Consider the following 18,855-nt stretch of genomic DNA (forward strand, 5'->3'; position numbering starts at 1 on the left):
TCCATAGAATAAATAAATAACTATATCATAGAATAGTTTATAGACTAGTAAATAGGCTAATCCATATAATAACAAATAGCATCGTCCATTAACTAGACCATAAACTAGTGTATCTACTCGATCTTTGACTACTCAATGGGTCCCTAATGTACTCAATAGACTAGTGAATAGTATAGTCCCTAAACTAAACTGTAGTCCTAAACTAGTGAATGAACTAGTCTATAAACTAGTCAAAATACTAGTGAATAGACTAATCTCTACACTAGTCAATAGACTAGTAAATGAAACTAGTCTCTAAGTAGCCAATAGAATAGTCCATAGATTACGCCAATGAAATATCCAAAGATTAGTCCCAAGGCTGGCCTATAGATTTGACAACAATGTATTCTCTAAACTTATCAACTAGACTAGGTCCTTAACTAGTCACTAGAGTCATCCCTAGATTAGGCAGCAGAATAGTCAAAAGACTTGACCGATATTAGACCTTGAACTAGTCCCCTGACTAGTCGGTAAGCTAGTTCCTATACAATACAGTAGACTAGAGAAGTCGGGAATTAATACAATCTATGTCCAGAGAATAGTCCATAGAGTATAACATAGACTACACCATATAGTAGTCTACAGTAGTCTATACTCCATACAGTAGAACATTGACTAGTTCAAAGAATAGACTAGTTGTATACTAGATCGCCGATAGACTAGTGAATAATGTAGTCCCTAAACTAGGCAATAGACTAGTGAATGAACTAGTCTTTAAACCAGTCTATAGACTAGAGAATAGACTAATCCCTACACTAGTTAATAGACTAGTAAATGAACTAGTCCCTAAACTAGCCAATAAAATAGTCCATAGATTACGTCAGAGAAAGATCCAAAGATTAGTCCCAAGGCTGGTCTATAGATTTGTCACCAATGTATTCCCTAAACTTGTCAATAGACTAGTCCCTTAATTAGTCACTAGAGTCATCCCTATATTGGGCAGCAGTATAGTCCAAAGACTTGACCAAAGGTCGGTTAATAGACTAGTCTATTCAATAGATTTATTCCTAGAATAGAAATATATTAGACCTTAAACTAATCCCCTGACTAGTCGGTAAGCTAGTTCCTATACACTACAGTAGACTGGACACTAGAGAAGACGTGGAGTAATACATAGACTAGTCCATATAGTAGTCTACAGTAGTCTATAGTCCATACAGTAGAACATGGACAAGTTCAAAGAATAGAACATAGACTAATCCAAAAACTAGTCAAAGCAATAGTCCATAGTAGAGTAGTCATAGACTAATCCATATAAGATTGTCCATAGACATAGAAAATAATTCAAATCAATTCGGTAGATTTGACATATGAGAGTTACAAACATCAGGCTCAAATGCAATATACCGTTACCAATTATAGTGCGTTGCAAACATTATTTATATAGATGCATTTGTTTGGTTGTGCATTTTCGTGTTTGGAGAAAAAACGTCAACAACATTTTAGACTTTTTTTCCTTAAATATGTTGTTTTTTTTTAAATGTTCAAAACAAACCTTTACAGACTTCCATTAAACAGTGGGCTTGGAAAGTTAAAATTGCAGATAAAATGGAATTGAATAGTTGGTGAAGAACTTGGAGTAAGATTTAGGAAAATATTTTTTTTCTGATTTCTATTGCATTCATTCGGTCATAACATGATGCACTTTTATCAGAACTAATTGTTTTTGATGTTGGTAAAAAATTCTCTTGATTTATCGAGCTTTCTGAAAGATCGTCATTCGGCCAATCTCATGTCATTATCGATATAGTCCATTAGAAATTTTGTATCAAATGTTTCTTATCTTCCTCAGAGAGAGAGGATATCTATGAAGGATAACAAAGAAAAGTTCTTGTCCGATAAATAACGCCCTTATTGGCGAGAAAAGCGATCTGTGCAGAATGTCTGACTTCCGATATAACTAAGATATATCCTTCCTATTCTTTGATATCTTTAGCTATCCGTCTTGAAAACTTCTATAATAAATGTCCCATTTACTCTACACTGAAATCTAGTACATTTGATTTGAAATCTTTCCTCAAATCTAGACCGTTTACACCTAATATTAGAACTATAGTTCATGCGTGGTAATTACATATTTTTACTACTTATACGTATGTATTTGTATCTGAAATTCTGAGAGCCGTATCGTTACAGTTAAATTGCAAACTACGTGTATTTAAGTTTGTGCAGCAACAATCACTAGTAACCGTACTCTATACTTGTATGCATATAAATATACAGGTGCTGATATAATAATAGCAGAATTAGCAAAATATATGTGTAATCTTTTGATAAGATTAAGAAAATACTTACAAACCTACAAAACAATAGTGTGGTTCTTAAAAAGACATTATTTTTCATGATAATAAATTAAATGTTCTAATTAATTGTCAATTTTGAAAAGTGGGTAAAACTTTTCCCGCTTCTAAACCATTACTGCTATACTTTTCTCAATCACTATTTGTGACAATTGATATCGTACAACAATAAAGAACTCAAATTATAATATAGTGCAGTGTTAATATGTTAATTTATTTCAGTTTTTCTTTCTTTTTTTTTCAATAAAAGTCATCATCATACAAATCAGGAGAATTTCATGTTAAATTGTATAAAGTGAAGTGAATTACAGTGATAACACAAAAATACAAAAACAAAATTAAAAGAAAAAAGAAAATATAACCTCAAAACATATTGTAAACCGCAAAAAATTGCACTGTGTTGCTGCAATGTTTTATTATATAAAATAATAATAAAAATACAAACATCTGTAGAAAAAAAGTAAAAAAAGTAAAAAAGAAAAATTAATTCAATATAATTTTGCTGTTATCGGGTATAAATAAAAAAAGAAAATACACACTTCGTTATAAATATTGTAATCGTGTGTAAGTACAGTGTTGTGCAAAATTTTGTTGAATAAAAATTGTAAATTTTCCATTTTGTGGGAAAAATTTGATAAAATAGTTAAAATTTGAAAATGTCTACACCATTTTTATGCAATGGAATGGAATTGTTAGTCTATAGTCTAGTCTATAGTCTAGTCTATAGTCTAGTCTATAGTCTAGTCTATAGTCTAGGTCTATAGTCTAGTCTATAGTCTAGTCTATAGTCTAGTCTATAGTCCTAGTCTATAGTCTAGTCTATAGTCTAGTCTAGTCTATAGTCTAGTCTATAGTCTATCTATAGTCTAGTCTAGCTAGTCTAGTCTATATCTAGTCTATATCTAGTCTATTGTCTAGTCTATAGTCTAGTCTATAGTCTAGTCTATAGTCTAGTCTATAGTCTAGTCTATAGTCTAGTCTATAGTCTAGTCTATAGTCTAGTCTATAGTCTAGTCTATAGTCTAGTCTATAGTCTAGTGCTATAGTCTAGTTCTATAGTCTAGTCTATAGTCTAGTCTATAGTCTAGTCTATAGTCTAGTCTATAGTCTAGTCTATAGTCTAGTCTATAGTCTAGTCTATAGTCTAGTCTATAGTCTAGTCTATAGTCTAGTCTATAGTCTAGTCTATAGTCTAGTCTATAGTCTAGTCTAGTCTAGTCTATAGTCCTAGTCTATAGTCTAGTCTATAGTCTAGTCTATAGTCTAGTCCTATAGTCTAGTCTATAGTCTAGTCTATAGTCTAGTCTATAGTCTAGTCTATAGTCTAGTCTACAGTCTAGTCTATAGTCTAGTCTATAGTCTAGTCTACAGTCTAGTCTATAGTCTAGTCTATAGTCTAGTCTATAGTCTAGTCTATAGTCTAGTCTATAGTCTAGTCTATAGTCTAGTCTATAGTCTAGTCTATAGTCTAGTCTATAGTCTAGTCTATAGTCTAGTCTATAGTCTAGTCTATAGTCTAGTCTATAGTCTAGTCTATAGTCTAGTCTATAGTCTAGTCTATAGTCTAGTCTATAGTCTAGTCTATAGTCTAGTCTATAGTCTAGTCTATAGTCTAGTCTATAGTCTAGTCTATAGTCTAGTCTATAGTCTAGTCTATAGTCTAGTCTATAGTCTAGTCTATAGTCTAGTCTATAGTCTAGTCTATAGTCTAGTCTATAGTCTAGTCTATAGTCTAGTCTATAGTCTAGTCTATAGTCTAGTCTATAGTCTAGTCTATAGTCTAGTCTATAGTCTAGTCTATAGTCTAGTCTAATAGTCTAGTCTATAGTCCTAGTCTATGTCTAGTCTATAGTCTAGTCTATAGTCTAGTCTATAGTCTAGTCTATAGTCTAGTCTATAGTCTAGTCTATAGTCCTAGTCTATAGTCTAGTCTATAGTCTAGTCTATAGTCTAGTCTATAGTCTAGTCTATAGTCTAGTCTATAGTCTAGTCTATAGTCTAGTCTATAGTCTAGTCTATAGTCTAGTCTATAGTCTAGTCTATAGTCTAGTCCTAAGTCTAGTCTATAGTCTAGTCTTATTAGTCTAGTCTATAGTCTAGTCTATAGTCCCTAGTCTATAGTCTAGTCTATAGTCTAGTCTATAGTCTAGTCTATAGTCTAGTCTATAGTCTAGTCTATAGTCTAGTCTATAGTCTAGTCTATAGTCTAGTCTATAGTCTAGTTTCTATAGTCTAGTCTATAGTCTAGTCTATAGTCTAGTCTATAGTCTAGTCTATAGTCTGTCTATAGTCTAGTCTATAGTCTAGTCTATAGTCTAGTCTATAGTCTAGTCTATAGTCTAGTCTATAGTCATTCTATAGTCTAGTCTATAGTCTAGTCTATAGTCTAGTCTATAGTCTAGTCTATAGTCTAGTCTATAGTCTAGTCTATAGTCTAGTTCTATAGTCTAGTCTATAGTCTAGTCTATAGTCTAGTCTATAGTCTAGTCTATGTCTAGTCTATAGTCTAGTCTATAGTCTAGTCTATAGTCTAGTCCTATAGTCTAGTCTATATCAGTATAGCTAGTCTATAGTCTAGCTTATAGTCTAGTCTATAGTCTAGTCTATAGTCTAGTCTATAGTTCTAGTCTATAGTCTAGTCTATAGTCTAGTCTATAGTCTAGTCTATAGTCTAGTTCTATAGTCTAGTCTATAGTCTAGTCTATAGTCTAGTCTATAGTCTAGTCTTAGTCTAGTCTATAGTCTAGTCTATAGTCTAGTCTATAGTCTAGTCTATAGTCTAGTCTATAGTCTAGGTCTATAGTCTAGTCTATAGTCCTAGTCTATAGTCTAGTCTATAGTCTAGTCTATAGTTAGTCTATAGTCTAGTCTATAGTCTAGTCTATAGTAGTCTAGTCTATAGTCTAGTCTATAGTCTAGTCTATAGTCTAGTCTAGTCTAGTCTATAGTCTATAGTCTAGTCTATAGTCTAGTCTATAGTCTAGTCTATAGTCTAGTCTATAGTCTAGTCTATAGTCTAGTCTATAGTCTAGTCTATAGTCTAGTCTATAGTCTAGTCTATAGTCTAGTCTATAGTCTAGTCTATAGTCTAGTCTATAGTCTAGTCTATAGTCTAGTCTAGTCTATAGTCTAGTCTAGTCTAGTCTAGTCTATAGTCTAGTCTATAGTCTAGTCTATAGTCTAGTCTATAGTCTAGTCTATAGTCTAGTCTAGTCTAGTCTATAGTCTAGTCTATAGTCTAGTCTATAGTCTAGTCTATAGTCTAGTCTATAGTCTAGTCTATAGTCTAGTCTATAGTCTAGTCTATAGTCTAGTCTATAGTCTAGTCTATAGTCTAGTCTATAGTCTAGTCTATAGTCTAGTCTATAGTCTAGTCTATAGTCTAGTCTAGTCTATAGTCTAGTCTAGTCTATAGTCTAGTCTATAGTCTAGTCTAGTCTAGTCTATAGTCTAGTCTATAGTCTAGTCTATAGTCTAGTCTATAGTCTAGTCTATAGTCTAGTCTATAGTCTAGTCTATAGTCTAGTTTATAGTCTAGTCTATAGTCTAGTCTATAGTCTAGTCTATAGTCTAGTCTATAGTCTAGTCTATAGTCTAGTCTATAGTCTAGTCTATAGTCTAGTCTATAGTCTAGTCTATAGTCTAGTCTATAGTCTAGTCTATCTAGTCTATAGTCTAGTCTATAGTCTAGTCTATAGTCTAGTCTATAGTCTAGTCTATAGTCTAGTCTATAGTCTAGTCTATAGTCTAGTCTATAGTCTAGTCTATAGTCTAGTCTATAGTCTAGTCTATAGTCTAGTCTATAGTCTAGTCTATAGTCTAGTCTATAGTCTAGTCTATAGTCTAGTCTATAGTCTAGTCTATAGTCTAGTCTATAGTCTAGTCTATAGTCTAGTCTATAGTCTAGTCTACAGTCTAGTCTATAAGTCTAGTCTATAAGTCTAGTCTATAGTCTAGTCTATAAGTCTAGTCTATAGTCTAGTCTATAGTCTAGTCTATGGTCTAGTCTATAGTCTAGTCTATAGTCTAGTCTATAGTCTAGTCTATGTTCTAGTCTATAGTCTGATCTAAAGTCTTGTCAAGTATATAGTCTAGTCTAAAGTCTAGTCTATAGTCTATATAATTTTAGTGAAATTTCAATATTTGACCTTTGAACCGACAGAGTAAAAAATTAGTGAAATGTTTAGTAACTACAATTCGGAAGGTATTTCAATATTTACGAAACCAATTTTTATTCTCTTAATTTTGATCGACACTGTATATTTTGAATGAATGTTCATGTATCAAGTACTCATATTTATCGTGTTATAAAATTGTTGTTGTTGTTATTGTGATTTTCCATAGTTTACTATAGTACAATCTTCTCATATATATTTTTATATAAATATATTATCATAAATCGCTAAACGAGTTGAAAAACAAAGTCAACAAACCGAAAACCCACCAACAAACCCAAAACCAACTGAATAAAATATAAAATGCACAAATACAAACACAAGTAAATATAATTACACACATACATAGTGCATATGTAATTGCATATGTGTATGTAACCCGTTACTGCGCACCTTATTGTTATTATTATTAATATTATGCCTGTAAGCCCTTTTAAACATTAAAAAATAATAATAATAACGTTTTGAATAAAAACGCAGTTTATCGCTTCAAATCATTTTGTGGCCGTATATTATTAGCAACATTTCCACAGCATTTGGCAACAATGTTGATCGAATTTCTACGAAACCATGGAACCTACAAATGCATGCTTAATGTCACGAAATTAATGAGGAATTAAAATTGAATGCAGCAAATAATCACGTTTTTATAACTCCTGATAAAACGCAATACAATCAAATAGTTTGAAATTGTGTCAGAGAAAAAAAGCAAAAAAATTGTTTGGAAAACAATAAAAGGTAAGATTTTGAATTAAATTATATTTAAAACTGATTTATCTCGAAATACAGTACATATCTCATTGTCAGTTTAAAGTTGTCAAAGTGATAACGATTGTTGTCAAAATAAGAACTATGTGTAAATAAAATATTATACATTCGTTGTCGTAACATTGATACATACATATAATGATATAAAGCTCACAAAAAACCTCTTAGTTAGGAGGTAGGACGTAGGACTAAAGTGTATAGGTTTAGGATTATCTCATGCAGTTCGTGTTCTCCATCAGTTTATCTTCGGCCTGCAATCTTTTGAGGCTGAAATTAATGCCGTCAATACGGGCAATAAAAACAAGTCTTTCGAATGTGATATGATCAAGAAGTTGCATTTATTCCACCATACGAAACTCATACGAAATTATGTATATCGATCTAGGGTTTATAGTCACGCTGCTCTTAGACCATTGGCATGTCATTGTCGAGAATACATCATCAACCAGTCCTGGAATAGTAGAATGGATTGCAAAATACCAAGAACTTATAGAACTAGATAGAAGCAGTCTAATGATTCTTACGGTGATGCTTACGTGGCATTGCTTAATTAGGAAATTTTTTAGTAAATGGGACATTAATATAGCGGACTATTGCAGGTTATGCAAAGATACAGAGGAACTAGAGGTCTTCTCGATATAGAATACAGAATCTCAGATTGAAATGGTTTGTAAATAGGTTCCACGACGAACTGGTGGAAATTACAATCTATTAGGTTTTATCAAGGGAATTAGTCATTCTTTGACTGCATTTTATAGGGAGACTCAGATTCTCTCACTTTTTTATCCTTAGGGAATCGACTTGGTAAATATTCTGAGTTGATACCTCTTAGGAATCGACCTATTACCATTCATTTCTCCTATTTAACTATGTTCTTTCTTGTTTTTCTAATGTTTTGTTTCTCTAACTTTAGATCTTCACTTTCTTTGAGACCTCTTTCGAGTGGAGACTCTTCTTAGCCAAAACCTTAGTCCCTGTCTCAACGTAGCGATGATACTCTGTCGAATTTGATTTGAGTTTCAGAACATGAGAGGATTCGGCGAAATGTAATTGCTAATTAATGGATCGTACTTGAAATATTTCGCAAATCGATAATCGGTTGACAGAAAAAAATCGAAACTCCGGTGGTCTATTACACTTGTAGAATATCCAAAATGTTTCAGACATTCCTGTTTTTAAGGTATAGGACCTTCATTCTATTGATGACAACTATTTAGAGACATATTGGTAGCTTTATGGCTTAGTAACGACAGGTTTTTGTTAATCTAACTAATCCAGTGTCGTCTAGCATAGGTATGGCAAAAAAGGAAGGTTTTATATCAGTTTATCATTCTTGCCATAAAGATCCGCCCTAGAATACAAGACATTTCTGCAATTAAATAAGAGTCATAAGGTTTTTGCAGCAACTTCTTACATGTAAACCGGTCCGAAAGCGGCTTAGGTGTATTTTTTCGGATCTGATGTATATATATAACCAACTGTTTTTGTTCATTCCTTTCACAAGGTCACGTAGCCAACACATACATATATACCAGAGCTATAAACAACATTCTATTCCCGTTATTGGAATTACATGGAGCCTGAAGGAACCGCACAAATTACTAGGATAAGTCATGAGGTAATACTGGTTCTCGGGGCTTCGAGGAACTGAGAGCAATAGTTTTATCACATTCTTCTCCACTCTTCTTAGTATCTTCTTTTCATTAGTTTTCTCTTGTATTACCAATTTTCTTCTTACGAATAGTTACAAAAAGATTTCAAAGGACAAAAGTATTTCACAACAATCTGAACAACATAACCCTAGAAATTTGCACAGTGGGGCAATATTTATTTGCCAAAAGGTCAGAGAATTTTTACCGTTTAGGACGACCATATAGTCTGGTCGTACTTCTGCTATCCTCACCTAAACTACATAATGTTTACATTTTTTCGACTCATTAATCAAATGTCATGAAATTTTTGCAAAAAAAAATAATTATAATAATGCCAATTTACCCAAAAAAGGAACATATGGCTGAAAAGGAGAACACTGACAATACATTTAAAATAATTAACATTTCTTTTACATAATATTTGACTAATAATATTAAAGACATGCAAGGACAAATTTTGACAATATATTCAAACAACTGACAGCATACACTACCCTACCAATGAGCTGCTTAAATGTGACGGCGGGAGAAAGAAGAAACAAAAACACAGACAGCAAGAGTTACACACAGAAAAACCGACCAATTTCAAAATAAATAACAAAGTAATGAACGACTTACTAAAACTAGTAAATGACATTTATAACTCTCCCTTTTTACCGGTCGTGAAGGAAAAAAAAAAAACATACTACAACAAAAAATATATCCAATACAAACACAAGTGAGGTATGGTTCAAATATATATAGAACTATATCTATAGCTATATATAGGGATGGCTCTTTATGTAAGTATATCCCTATATAGATACTTACATATACATATATGTATGTATATAGCAATATAAACAAAAAAATGACGTGACAAACTTTCAAGTACTTATACAGTATGTCAGAGAAGGAAAATTAAGTTTATAAAATGGGTAAATTGTTAATTAAATTTTTGTATAGAAAACTAAATGTTCCTAATAAATAGCTCCGAAGATATTCTGCTTTAAGTATTTCCAAAAATTCCTCTTAATAAACACTTCCATCTCTGCTTTAGGTATACAGTTTCTAGGGTTCTATAGTTGAAACGAAAAGTCGACTTTTCGACTTTTTGCATTTAGTTAAAAGTCGACTTTTCGACCTTTCGACTTTTTCCATTTTATGAAAAGTCGATTTTTCGACTTTTCGACCTTTTTCATTTATTTAAAAGTCGACTTTTAGACTTTTAGTATTTTATAAATGGTCGACTTTTCGACTTTTAGTATTTTATAAATGGTCGACTTTTCGACCTTTCGACTTTTTCCGACTTTTTTCGACTTTTTCCGACTTTTTTCGACTTTTTCCGACTTTTTTCGACTTTTTTCGACTTTTTTCGACTTTTCGATTTTTTACGACTTTTTGACTATTTTCGACTAATTTCGACTTTTTTTCGACTTTTTTTGACTATTTTTTTTACTTTTTTCGAGTTTTTCCGACTATTTTAGAGTTTTTGACCTTTTTTCCACTTTTTTAAAATTTTCGACTATTTTCGACTTTTTGACTTTTTTCGACTTTTCGACTTTTTCCGACTTTTCGACTTTTTTCGACTTATCGACTTTTTTCGACTTTTCGACTTTTTTCGACTTTTCGACTTTTGTCGACTTTCCGACTTTTCGACTTTTTTCGACTTTTATTTACAAAGTCGACTTTTCGACTTTTTTCATAGACGATAGTCGAGTTATCGACTTTTTTGGAACAAAATAGTCGACTTCGACTTTTCGACTTTTTTCGACAAAAAGTCGATTGTTCGATTATTCGAAAGTCGATTTATAGAACCCTAACAGTTTCAAATATTGTTTCTGTTTAGATTTTTTATTTTGTTATAAATGTTTACAAAATTGTTTTCGTGAATCTCTAAAAAAAAACAGCTGAAAGAAGCAACCAGAAGGATAAAAGTTCAATCACTGCCTACTTGATATGCTTGCCAGAAAAGGGGGGTAGGGTATGAGCAGACGCAACAAGGACTTCTATGTCAAACATTCTCTTATAATATACTCAATGAGAGCGAGAGAGGTTAAAGTTTTAAGAGCAAAGTAAATACAAACAAACGTACAAATGTATGTAATTATGACCTGGCTAGACTAACAATAATAAACAGAGAATAATAATTTTTTTTATACTAGTTGTCAGACATTAGGAAAAGCAAAAAAAAACCTACCTCAAACCCTTATAAATTGAACCCACACATCCTGGCAAAGCTTACGAAAGAAAGAGATAAATCTATAGTTTTGTTTTAAAGTTGTCGGAATTTTATATAATAATTCACTAGAGATGTTAAGTTTGTTTTTAGTTTTTTTTGTGAACTGTGACTGTTTGATTTAGTGCTTTTTTTAGATATATTTATATATATTTGAAGATATCTTGAAATCCACAGGTTGGTGGTCTTATGACTACTGTTATGGAAGTTTTTCTATTTTTTGAAACTTTTTCGATAAAATTATATACATATAAAACGATTATACAATAAATTCGACCACCAATCAATATATTTAAAGAATATAAGTAGGAAGGAAGGTATTTCCCATTATTCTTATAAGGATCTTAGGGCCTTAACAAATATTTTTCTTCCGAAGTTGTCTATTACAATTCCCTTGATATTGTGCTTCGCATTAGGTTTCGATCGGTTTCTGTTTGTTTAGAGCGACGATGATCTACATATATTACCTAGGATGCTATAGATCTATTGTGTGCTCCTATTCATGGAAAAGCTTGGTTGAAAATTTTTGCATAACGTTCTATGAAAGGAATTGCCATGCAATGTTCAGAAACTTTGTTTCCTGAAGTTTCTCAAAAATTTCCAATTCAATTGTTCCTATAGAATGTAATATCTGGATTAACAATGATTAGAGGATATTTGGATCTAAATTCGAAGACAGCTTGGTAATAACAATGAAAGTGTTTCAGCATTTCACTGTCTTCTCCGCATGCTCTACATTCGTCTGAATCCGATCGTCCAATTTTGCCCGTAATCCTGCGTGCTCAGTAATACTTACAATTTTCGAAATTACTCATTCTGTGGTGATTTTTCGTTTGGGACACACAGTGGGGCAGAATGGAAATTTTTTGGAAATAAATCTGGCATTTCTAAACGGCTGATCCGATCGGGATAAAATTTGGCGTGAGCGTAGCCAAGGAGTATTCGAGTTTAAGTTTTGAAGATGAACCCTGCAGATGCCCCAGGGACGGCGCTGTGGCGGCTCAAAGTAGGGTACCTACGACATGTAAAATTTTTAAACTCGTGCCATTTTTTTGTTTTTCACCCATATACAAAGATTTTTATATTTTGTGAAAGCGCTCGACGAGATCTTGAAAAAACATGCTTGGACATACTACTTATCTCTTATAATATCCGAGTTATAGGCATTTAAAAATTTAGTGATACAAAATTTACCATACCTTGGTCCGCCTTTTTTTGTTAGTTAGACAACAAAATTTCCAATAATATACAAAAAATTTCAGATCAATATCGTTTACAGATCCAAAAATATACGTTTTTTAATTTAAAAATTCAAAAAATTTTAGATTTTTGGCGTTTTTTTGCCAAAAATGTGTCTTAACTCTTTTATTAATAAAATAAAATTTTTATTAAGAACATATAACAATTTTATAGTTTTCTAAAAGGTATCTTTACGCAAAACGCTTTGGCGTAAAAAACTTGTCCTATTTTTTGAAAATGTTGCCACTGCGTCCTTCCGAATATGACCTATTTTTTATCAAAACTTCAACTTTGGGCGACATGTTCTAAAATCCCAAAGCTGGGATCAGAAAACTGAAAGCAGTTTTGGAAACCTCAATATGTTTTCTATTTACTCCAAAAGTATTTTCCCAGCCCTGAAAGAAATGTGGACCCTATGGGCAAAAATGTAAAAAATCCCATTTTTGGGATTTTCATTCCTATTTTTGGGAATTACGGGATGCCCTTTGACCTTTTCAATTTTTTTTTTTGCATATTCTTATTTGAAATGACAAATTTAACAAGCGTTGAAAATTTCATTGAGTTTTGCTCATAAATAAAGATTTTGTCATATATTACATATTTGTTTAATTTCTAAAACTATGATTTATAGCTACAACAATTTAGTCCATATTTATCCCTTAATATCATTTTTTAGTTAGATATGGAAGTTCTCGACCCTTTACAAAAAATTTCAAGCCAATATCTCAATTACATTCAAAAATATGTTCATTTAAACCTGTGTCCTTTAATTTCATCTTTTTCATATTTTAGTATTAAGTATGACAGAACATACATTTGGTGTTGAATAAAATATTTGGACAATTTTTAAAAATTATTTAGTTAATTATTTTATTATAATATTGTATATAAAATAAAAAAAATTATAATTTTATTATGAGCCACGCACAACAACACCTAAATCACCCCACACAAATTACCTTTCCCGCCCACCGAAATATAAAACACAATTTAATACAATATCATTAGTTAGTATAATAGCTTTTTTTATTTGAACTGTTTATCTTAAACATAATACAATTAATTCTTACAACCTACTTATATAGTTAATTCCTAACACTACTTATTTTCTATAAAATAATCTGTCATATCGGTATACATATCCAGAAGGTAATATAAGTCCTTTAAATCTTTCTTGTTTTGAGATGATAGAGTTTCATAACAAATCCATCTTTTTCGCATAGTTGAAAGAACAGGATCAGAAGATAGAAGTAAACTATTAAAAATATCTTCATTCTGTGATTGCCTGTAGCATTTTCTTGAGCTGAATAGTTGAACATGCTTAAAATCTCGATTCCTCGCTTCCTGGGCTTCTTCTGTTAACTCTCCAAGTGGAAGAATATTCGATTCAATTATTATTTGACCATGACACAATACTTTGTGTACTGTTGGTGTTAGTTCCCTCCATGGATACAGAGATACAAGTAATTTAGAAATTTCAGATGTGTATTCCCCAAATCGATTTTCATTAATTTTATGTTTACTATTCAGTGCCATTAAAATAGTTTTAACTCTTCGAAGCAACTCCTTGTCGATTCCAGTTATTTTTGAAGTAATTTCAAAATCACGAAAAAACCTTCTTGACGTATTACCGTCATTTGTACTACCGCAACTTGAAAGTGGTTTGTCGATGTTTAATCCCATCTGAACTTTAAATTCTTCTTGGATTCTGCTTTTTTCCGCAGCTCTCAGTTCTTTCAATTCTTCATTATTTTTTGTTGATTTAGTAGGATAGTTTGTTTTTTTTTTTTCCTGGATCGCCTTGTATGATGGTAATATATTGTGTCCTTTTTCATGCAGAGCTTTCCTTAATATTTGGTACTTATTTCGACTGAGACCCAGTTCCAACATAAGCGCTATTGCTTCCTCTTCAGTAAAATTTGATTATGATGTTGGAGTTGGTATACTTTCCACAATTCGCTTAAGTCGTTTTGGTGATGCATTAGGAAGAATAGTTGCAATATGTACGACATCCATATGTTGGTTTTCCTTTTTCAGCATTTCGTTAAATGTATCAGCAATTTCCTCATTTGAGATTGAAAAAAGTTTTTGTGTGACCCTCTTTTTTTTACCTTGAACATAAGTCTTCGTATGACTTGCAAGGCGCTCCTATTGAAGTGTTGTAAGTTGAGATTTCCGTAGTAGTTTCCATCCAACTACAAAATTTTAATCGAAATTTCTTTTGATTTCCATCCACAGACTTACTTTTTACATCAAAAAGTTTTCAATTTTTGATATGCCTGTTTTGTCTACTTTTCTACTATATGCAGTTTTTATATAATTTGAAATGTCTTCAATTCTTTCTGGCCCTTTTGAAGATATACTCCATAAAACGGAACACAACTCTTCGTACTTTAATGTAATCTTCATTGTAGATTTATTAAATATGGTACTTAAAATCTGAGAAGTTTACTTATATACCAATTCTTGTCATTTCCGATACAGGTATTCCAAAGTAAAAAATTACGAATTGTCTACCTATTAACATTTAGGACTATATTACTATAACCTGTAATTAAGTCATTGATATTTCTTATTAGTGAATGAATCGAAATTATCATTACCTGTATATTTTTACCTACATGATCATAAACGAAACAGAACGAAATGATCTGTCGAAAAAATTTAGGTAAAAAATAGTTATAAATTTTTGAAAATTTAAGCATAAGCATTATAAGGATAAGCAAACAAATAGAAAATAGGTAAATATAAGATTTAAATATGTGCTGTCATACTTAATACTAAAATATGAAAAAGATGAAATTAAAGGACACAGGTTTAACTGAACATATTTTTGAATGTAATTGAGATATTGGCTTGAAATTTTTTGCAAAGGGTCGAGAATTTCCATATCTAACTAAAAAATGATATTAAGGGATAAATATGGACTAAATTGTTGTAGCTATCTGCGATCCTATTAAAATTTTGATATAAATCATAGTTTTAGAAATTAAACAAATATGTAATATATGACAAAATCTTTATTTATGAGCAAAACTCAATGAAATTTTCAACGCTTGTTAAATTTATCATTTCAAATAAGAATATGCAAAAAAAAATTGAAAAGGTCAAAGGGCATCCCGCAATTCCCAAAAATAGGAATGAAAATCCCAAAAATGGGATTTTTTACTTTTTTGCCCATAGGGTCCACATTTCTTTCAGGGCTGGGAAAATACTTTTGGAGTAAATAGAAAACATATTGAGGTTTCCAAAACTGCTTTCAGTTTTCTGATCCCAGCTTTGGGATTTTAGAACATGTCGCCCAAAGTTGAAGTTTTGATAAAAAATAGGTCATATTCGGAAGGACGCAGTGGCAACATTTTCAAAAAATAGGACAAGTTTTTTACGCCAAAGCGTTCTGCGTAAAGATACCTTTTAGAAAACTATAAAATTGTTAATAAAAATTTTATTTTATTAATAAAAGAGTTAAGACACATTTTTGGCAAAAAAACGCCAAAAATCTAAAATTTTTTGAATTTTTAAATTAAAAAACGTATATTTTTGGACCTGTAAACGATATTGATCTGAAATTTTTTGTATATTATTGGAAATTTTGTTGTCTAACTAACAAGAAAAAATTGAGTCCATTTGGTCCAAAATTACGCCCGGTATTCAAAAAAAGGCGGACCAAGGTATGGTAAATTTTGTATCACTAAATTTTTAAATGCCTATAACTCGGATATTATAAGAGATAAGTAGTATGTCCAAGCATGTTTTTTCAAGATCTCGTCGAGCGCTTTCACAAAATATAAAAATCTTTGTATTTGGGTGAAAAACAAAAAAATGGCACGAGTTTAAAAATTGTACATGTCGTAGGTACCCTACTTTGAGCCGCCACAGCGCCGTCCCTGGGGCATCTGCAGGGTTCATCTTCAAAACTTAAACTCGAATACTCCTTGGCTACGCTCACGCCAAATTTTATCCCGATCGGATCAGCCGTTTAGAAATGCCAGACTTATTTCCAAAAAATTTCCATTCTGCCCCACTGTGGGACAGTCCACACATGGTCTTTGTAGTCCTACCCACCGCCTCATCATTCCAAGTAAGCATATGGGATTACCCCATCTATGCTTGGAAGTAAACTCTTGTTTCGTCGTCATTTAAACTTTAGCTTTTTTATTATCCATTATTCCCAAAGTGGACGCATTGGTGTTTGATACGTTTTATATGATTTCGGTATGGTTTGGTTCCAGACAACTCAACGTTTTTACAAACGCTTATAAAGATTGGTTATTTCTGGAAATTGCATTCCAAGACATGTTATCATATAGTATTTGTTAGAGTTATGACGGTGTCAAGTTATTTATGTTTTGCACTCCTTGTTAAGCTGCCCGAATAATAGATTTGGTTGGAACTCCCAGAGTCTGATATAGCGGAGCCAAGGTTGCAGGAGGAATCTTTATCCACCAAGATTTCATCATTTAATATGTAGACAGGCTTGCATTTCTTAAGGTTTTCACCTCGATTGGAACTCTCAGTTGTAAACGTTCCCAACATAGACGAATTGTTGGGTTCCAGGAAATGTTTTAACAATGATGAACAGGAATATGACTGCATCTCCCCGGACACATATTACCTTGATGAAAGCCCCTAATGTTATTGCTATCCCGCGGAAAAGAGGATCTACCAGTACCTCTAGTCTGCCGGAACTGTATTTGAGTTGAACTAGAGCGCCAGATAATGTGGTAGCATAAGTGACATGTTGTTCGCAGGACTTCGTCCTGGCTGGTCAGATGGTTGAGGTTAATTTGCGATTCACGTGGTGACTGTGTTTGAATACCCAATAATAAGGACTGATATATCCAAATGCCATATTTGTGTGGATTCTCTCTCAGTTGCTGTTACCAACTCAGCAGATGTCATTGGGTGATGTGACAGAGCAACTTATGCTGGATTTCTGAACCCATTACGAATATCTTACTCTCCACGTAGTAGGTCGCCAGTATAAGTTGGGGAATTGTCAGGTTGACATTCGGTAGTTGCCTGTCATTCCGTAAATCGTACTTTATGATCTGAGAATGGAACTGACTATAAATTGGTGAAATTTCGGGAAAGTCTCCTTGCTCTATGGGAGACTAGTTCAGATTCATTATATCTTTTACTTCAGGGAAGTTCTCGGTGCTGTTGCCATCTCAATAGGATGTATATTGTTACATGCTTCGCGAATAATGGTTGAGTCCCATGATCTTTGTAGTTTTACCCACTGACTCTTTATTCCAAGTGGGCAAATATATCCACGGCCTTCCCCAGGAATGATTTGACATGTAGTCGAACCAGAGCGCCAGATAATCTGGTACTACGGGTGGCCAGTTGCCCGCAGGACTTTGTTCTGTCTGGTTGAGATTCCTTTGGGATCCACGTAGTGGCTGTGTTTTAATAGTCATTCTGTAGATCGTTCTTAATGATCTGAGAATGAAAGTGATGTAAATTGGTGAAATTTCGGGAAAGTCTCCTTGCCCTTGCTGAGGCCTACCACTCAACATGTGGTGGGCCGAACTTAAGTTCGTTTGACTTTGGAAATTCTTACATCCTTTGTCACATTATCTTGACATACAGAGGGATTCTGATCTATTGGCTGGGTATTTCGCACTACCAAATACGTCTCTATGTGCTGTTGTCGAAGCAACAGAGTCTCATGATGATGTGGTTGTGCGACTGAGTGACGAGAAATCTGTCTGAACGGATTACTACGGCGTCGCTCATGACAACGTATATATTTGTCATTCCCGAGATTATGGAAACGTCTGGTGCGTTTGATGGTGTTTCGGAGACTTCTCTCTTTCCGCCTGTCGGGGTAGCATTATGCTACTACATACGTGATCATTTGGCAAGAGATTTGATAGCTCGAGTACTCCAGCAAAGTGCTTGTACATGGATCAATGTGCTTCATTGATGTCCCTTGAGGGAGCTTTGTAGACTGTCCTAAGTTTACCTAGTGGATGAAAAATACCAGCGTGAAAAAAGGCCGTCACGGCAGTTGTTCATGTGAAACACTCAGACATTCTTGCCCCGCTCTACATTCTCCTGGAACTTCCCCAATTGCCTCTCATCTGCGGGACTAAAAACTTATGGTGTCCGTCAGTCTACCAATAACGTCTATTGACCGAATCGACAGGAGTCATGACAGTGATGTATGAAAGTGATGTTTTTGAAGCATCTCGGAAGTTACAAGCAATGGTAAGAGATTATATAGAATAACAAACAAATCATCCCTAAAAGGGAGAAATAATTTTAAGGGCATCAAATTTCAAGCATCCTACATGTGTAACCTAACCACCTAGAAGGGATTTTTTTGTACCTTTGATGAATCACTTTTTGATTTAAAAATTTGAGACTTTTTCTATTACAAATAATAATTTTCCTTTTTCGAATCGCTCTGGTAACACTGGCAACAAGGATAATGAAAAAAGCAGCTCAAAGAAAAC

At 32.9% G+C, this 18,855-nt stretch overlaps 1 protein-coding gene across 5 annotated transcripts in view; it reads left to right on the forward strand.

The window, feature by feature from the left end:
• The window catches only part of LOC119601221 (protein argonaute-2), a 55,419-nt gene that overhangs the window by 999 nt on the left and 35,565 nt on the right, over positions 1–18,855 (forward strand). For 3 of the 5 annotated variants that reach the window (XM_037952018.1, XM_037952022.1, XM_037952019.1), the window contains exons 2-3: positions 2,590–2,903; positions 6,684–7,252. The gene's annotated coding sequence lies outside the window, so the exon portion shown is untranslated. The remainder of the gene's footprint in view (positions 1–2,589; positions 2,904–6,683; positions 7,253–18,855) is intronic. The other 2 variants (XM_037952021.1, XM_037952020.1) reach the window with 2 other exon arrangements.

Source organism: Lucilia sericata, unplaced genomic scaffold (genome assembly GCF_015586225.1).
Source record: "Lucilia sericata isolate MDLA Ls3-8-SP2 unplaced genomic scaffold, ASM1558622v1 Contig000151F_arrow, whole genome shotgun sequence".
Classification (NCBI taxonomy): Eukaryota; Metazoa; Arthropoda; class Insecta; order Diptera; family Calliphoridae; genus Lucilia; species Lucilia sericata.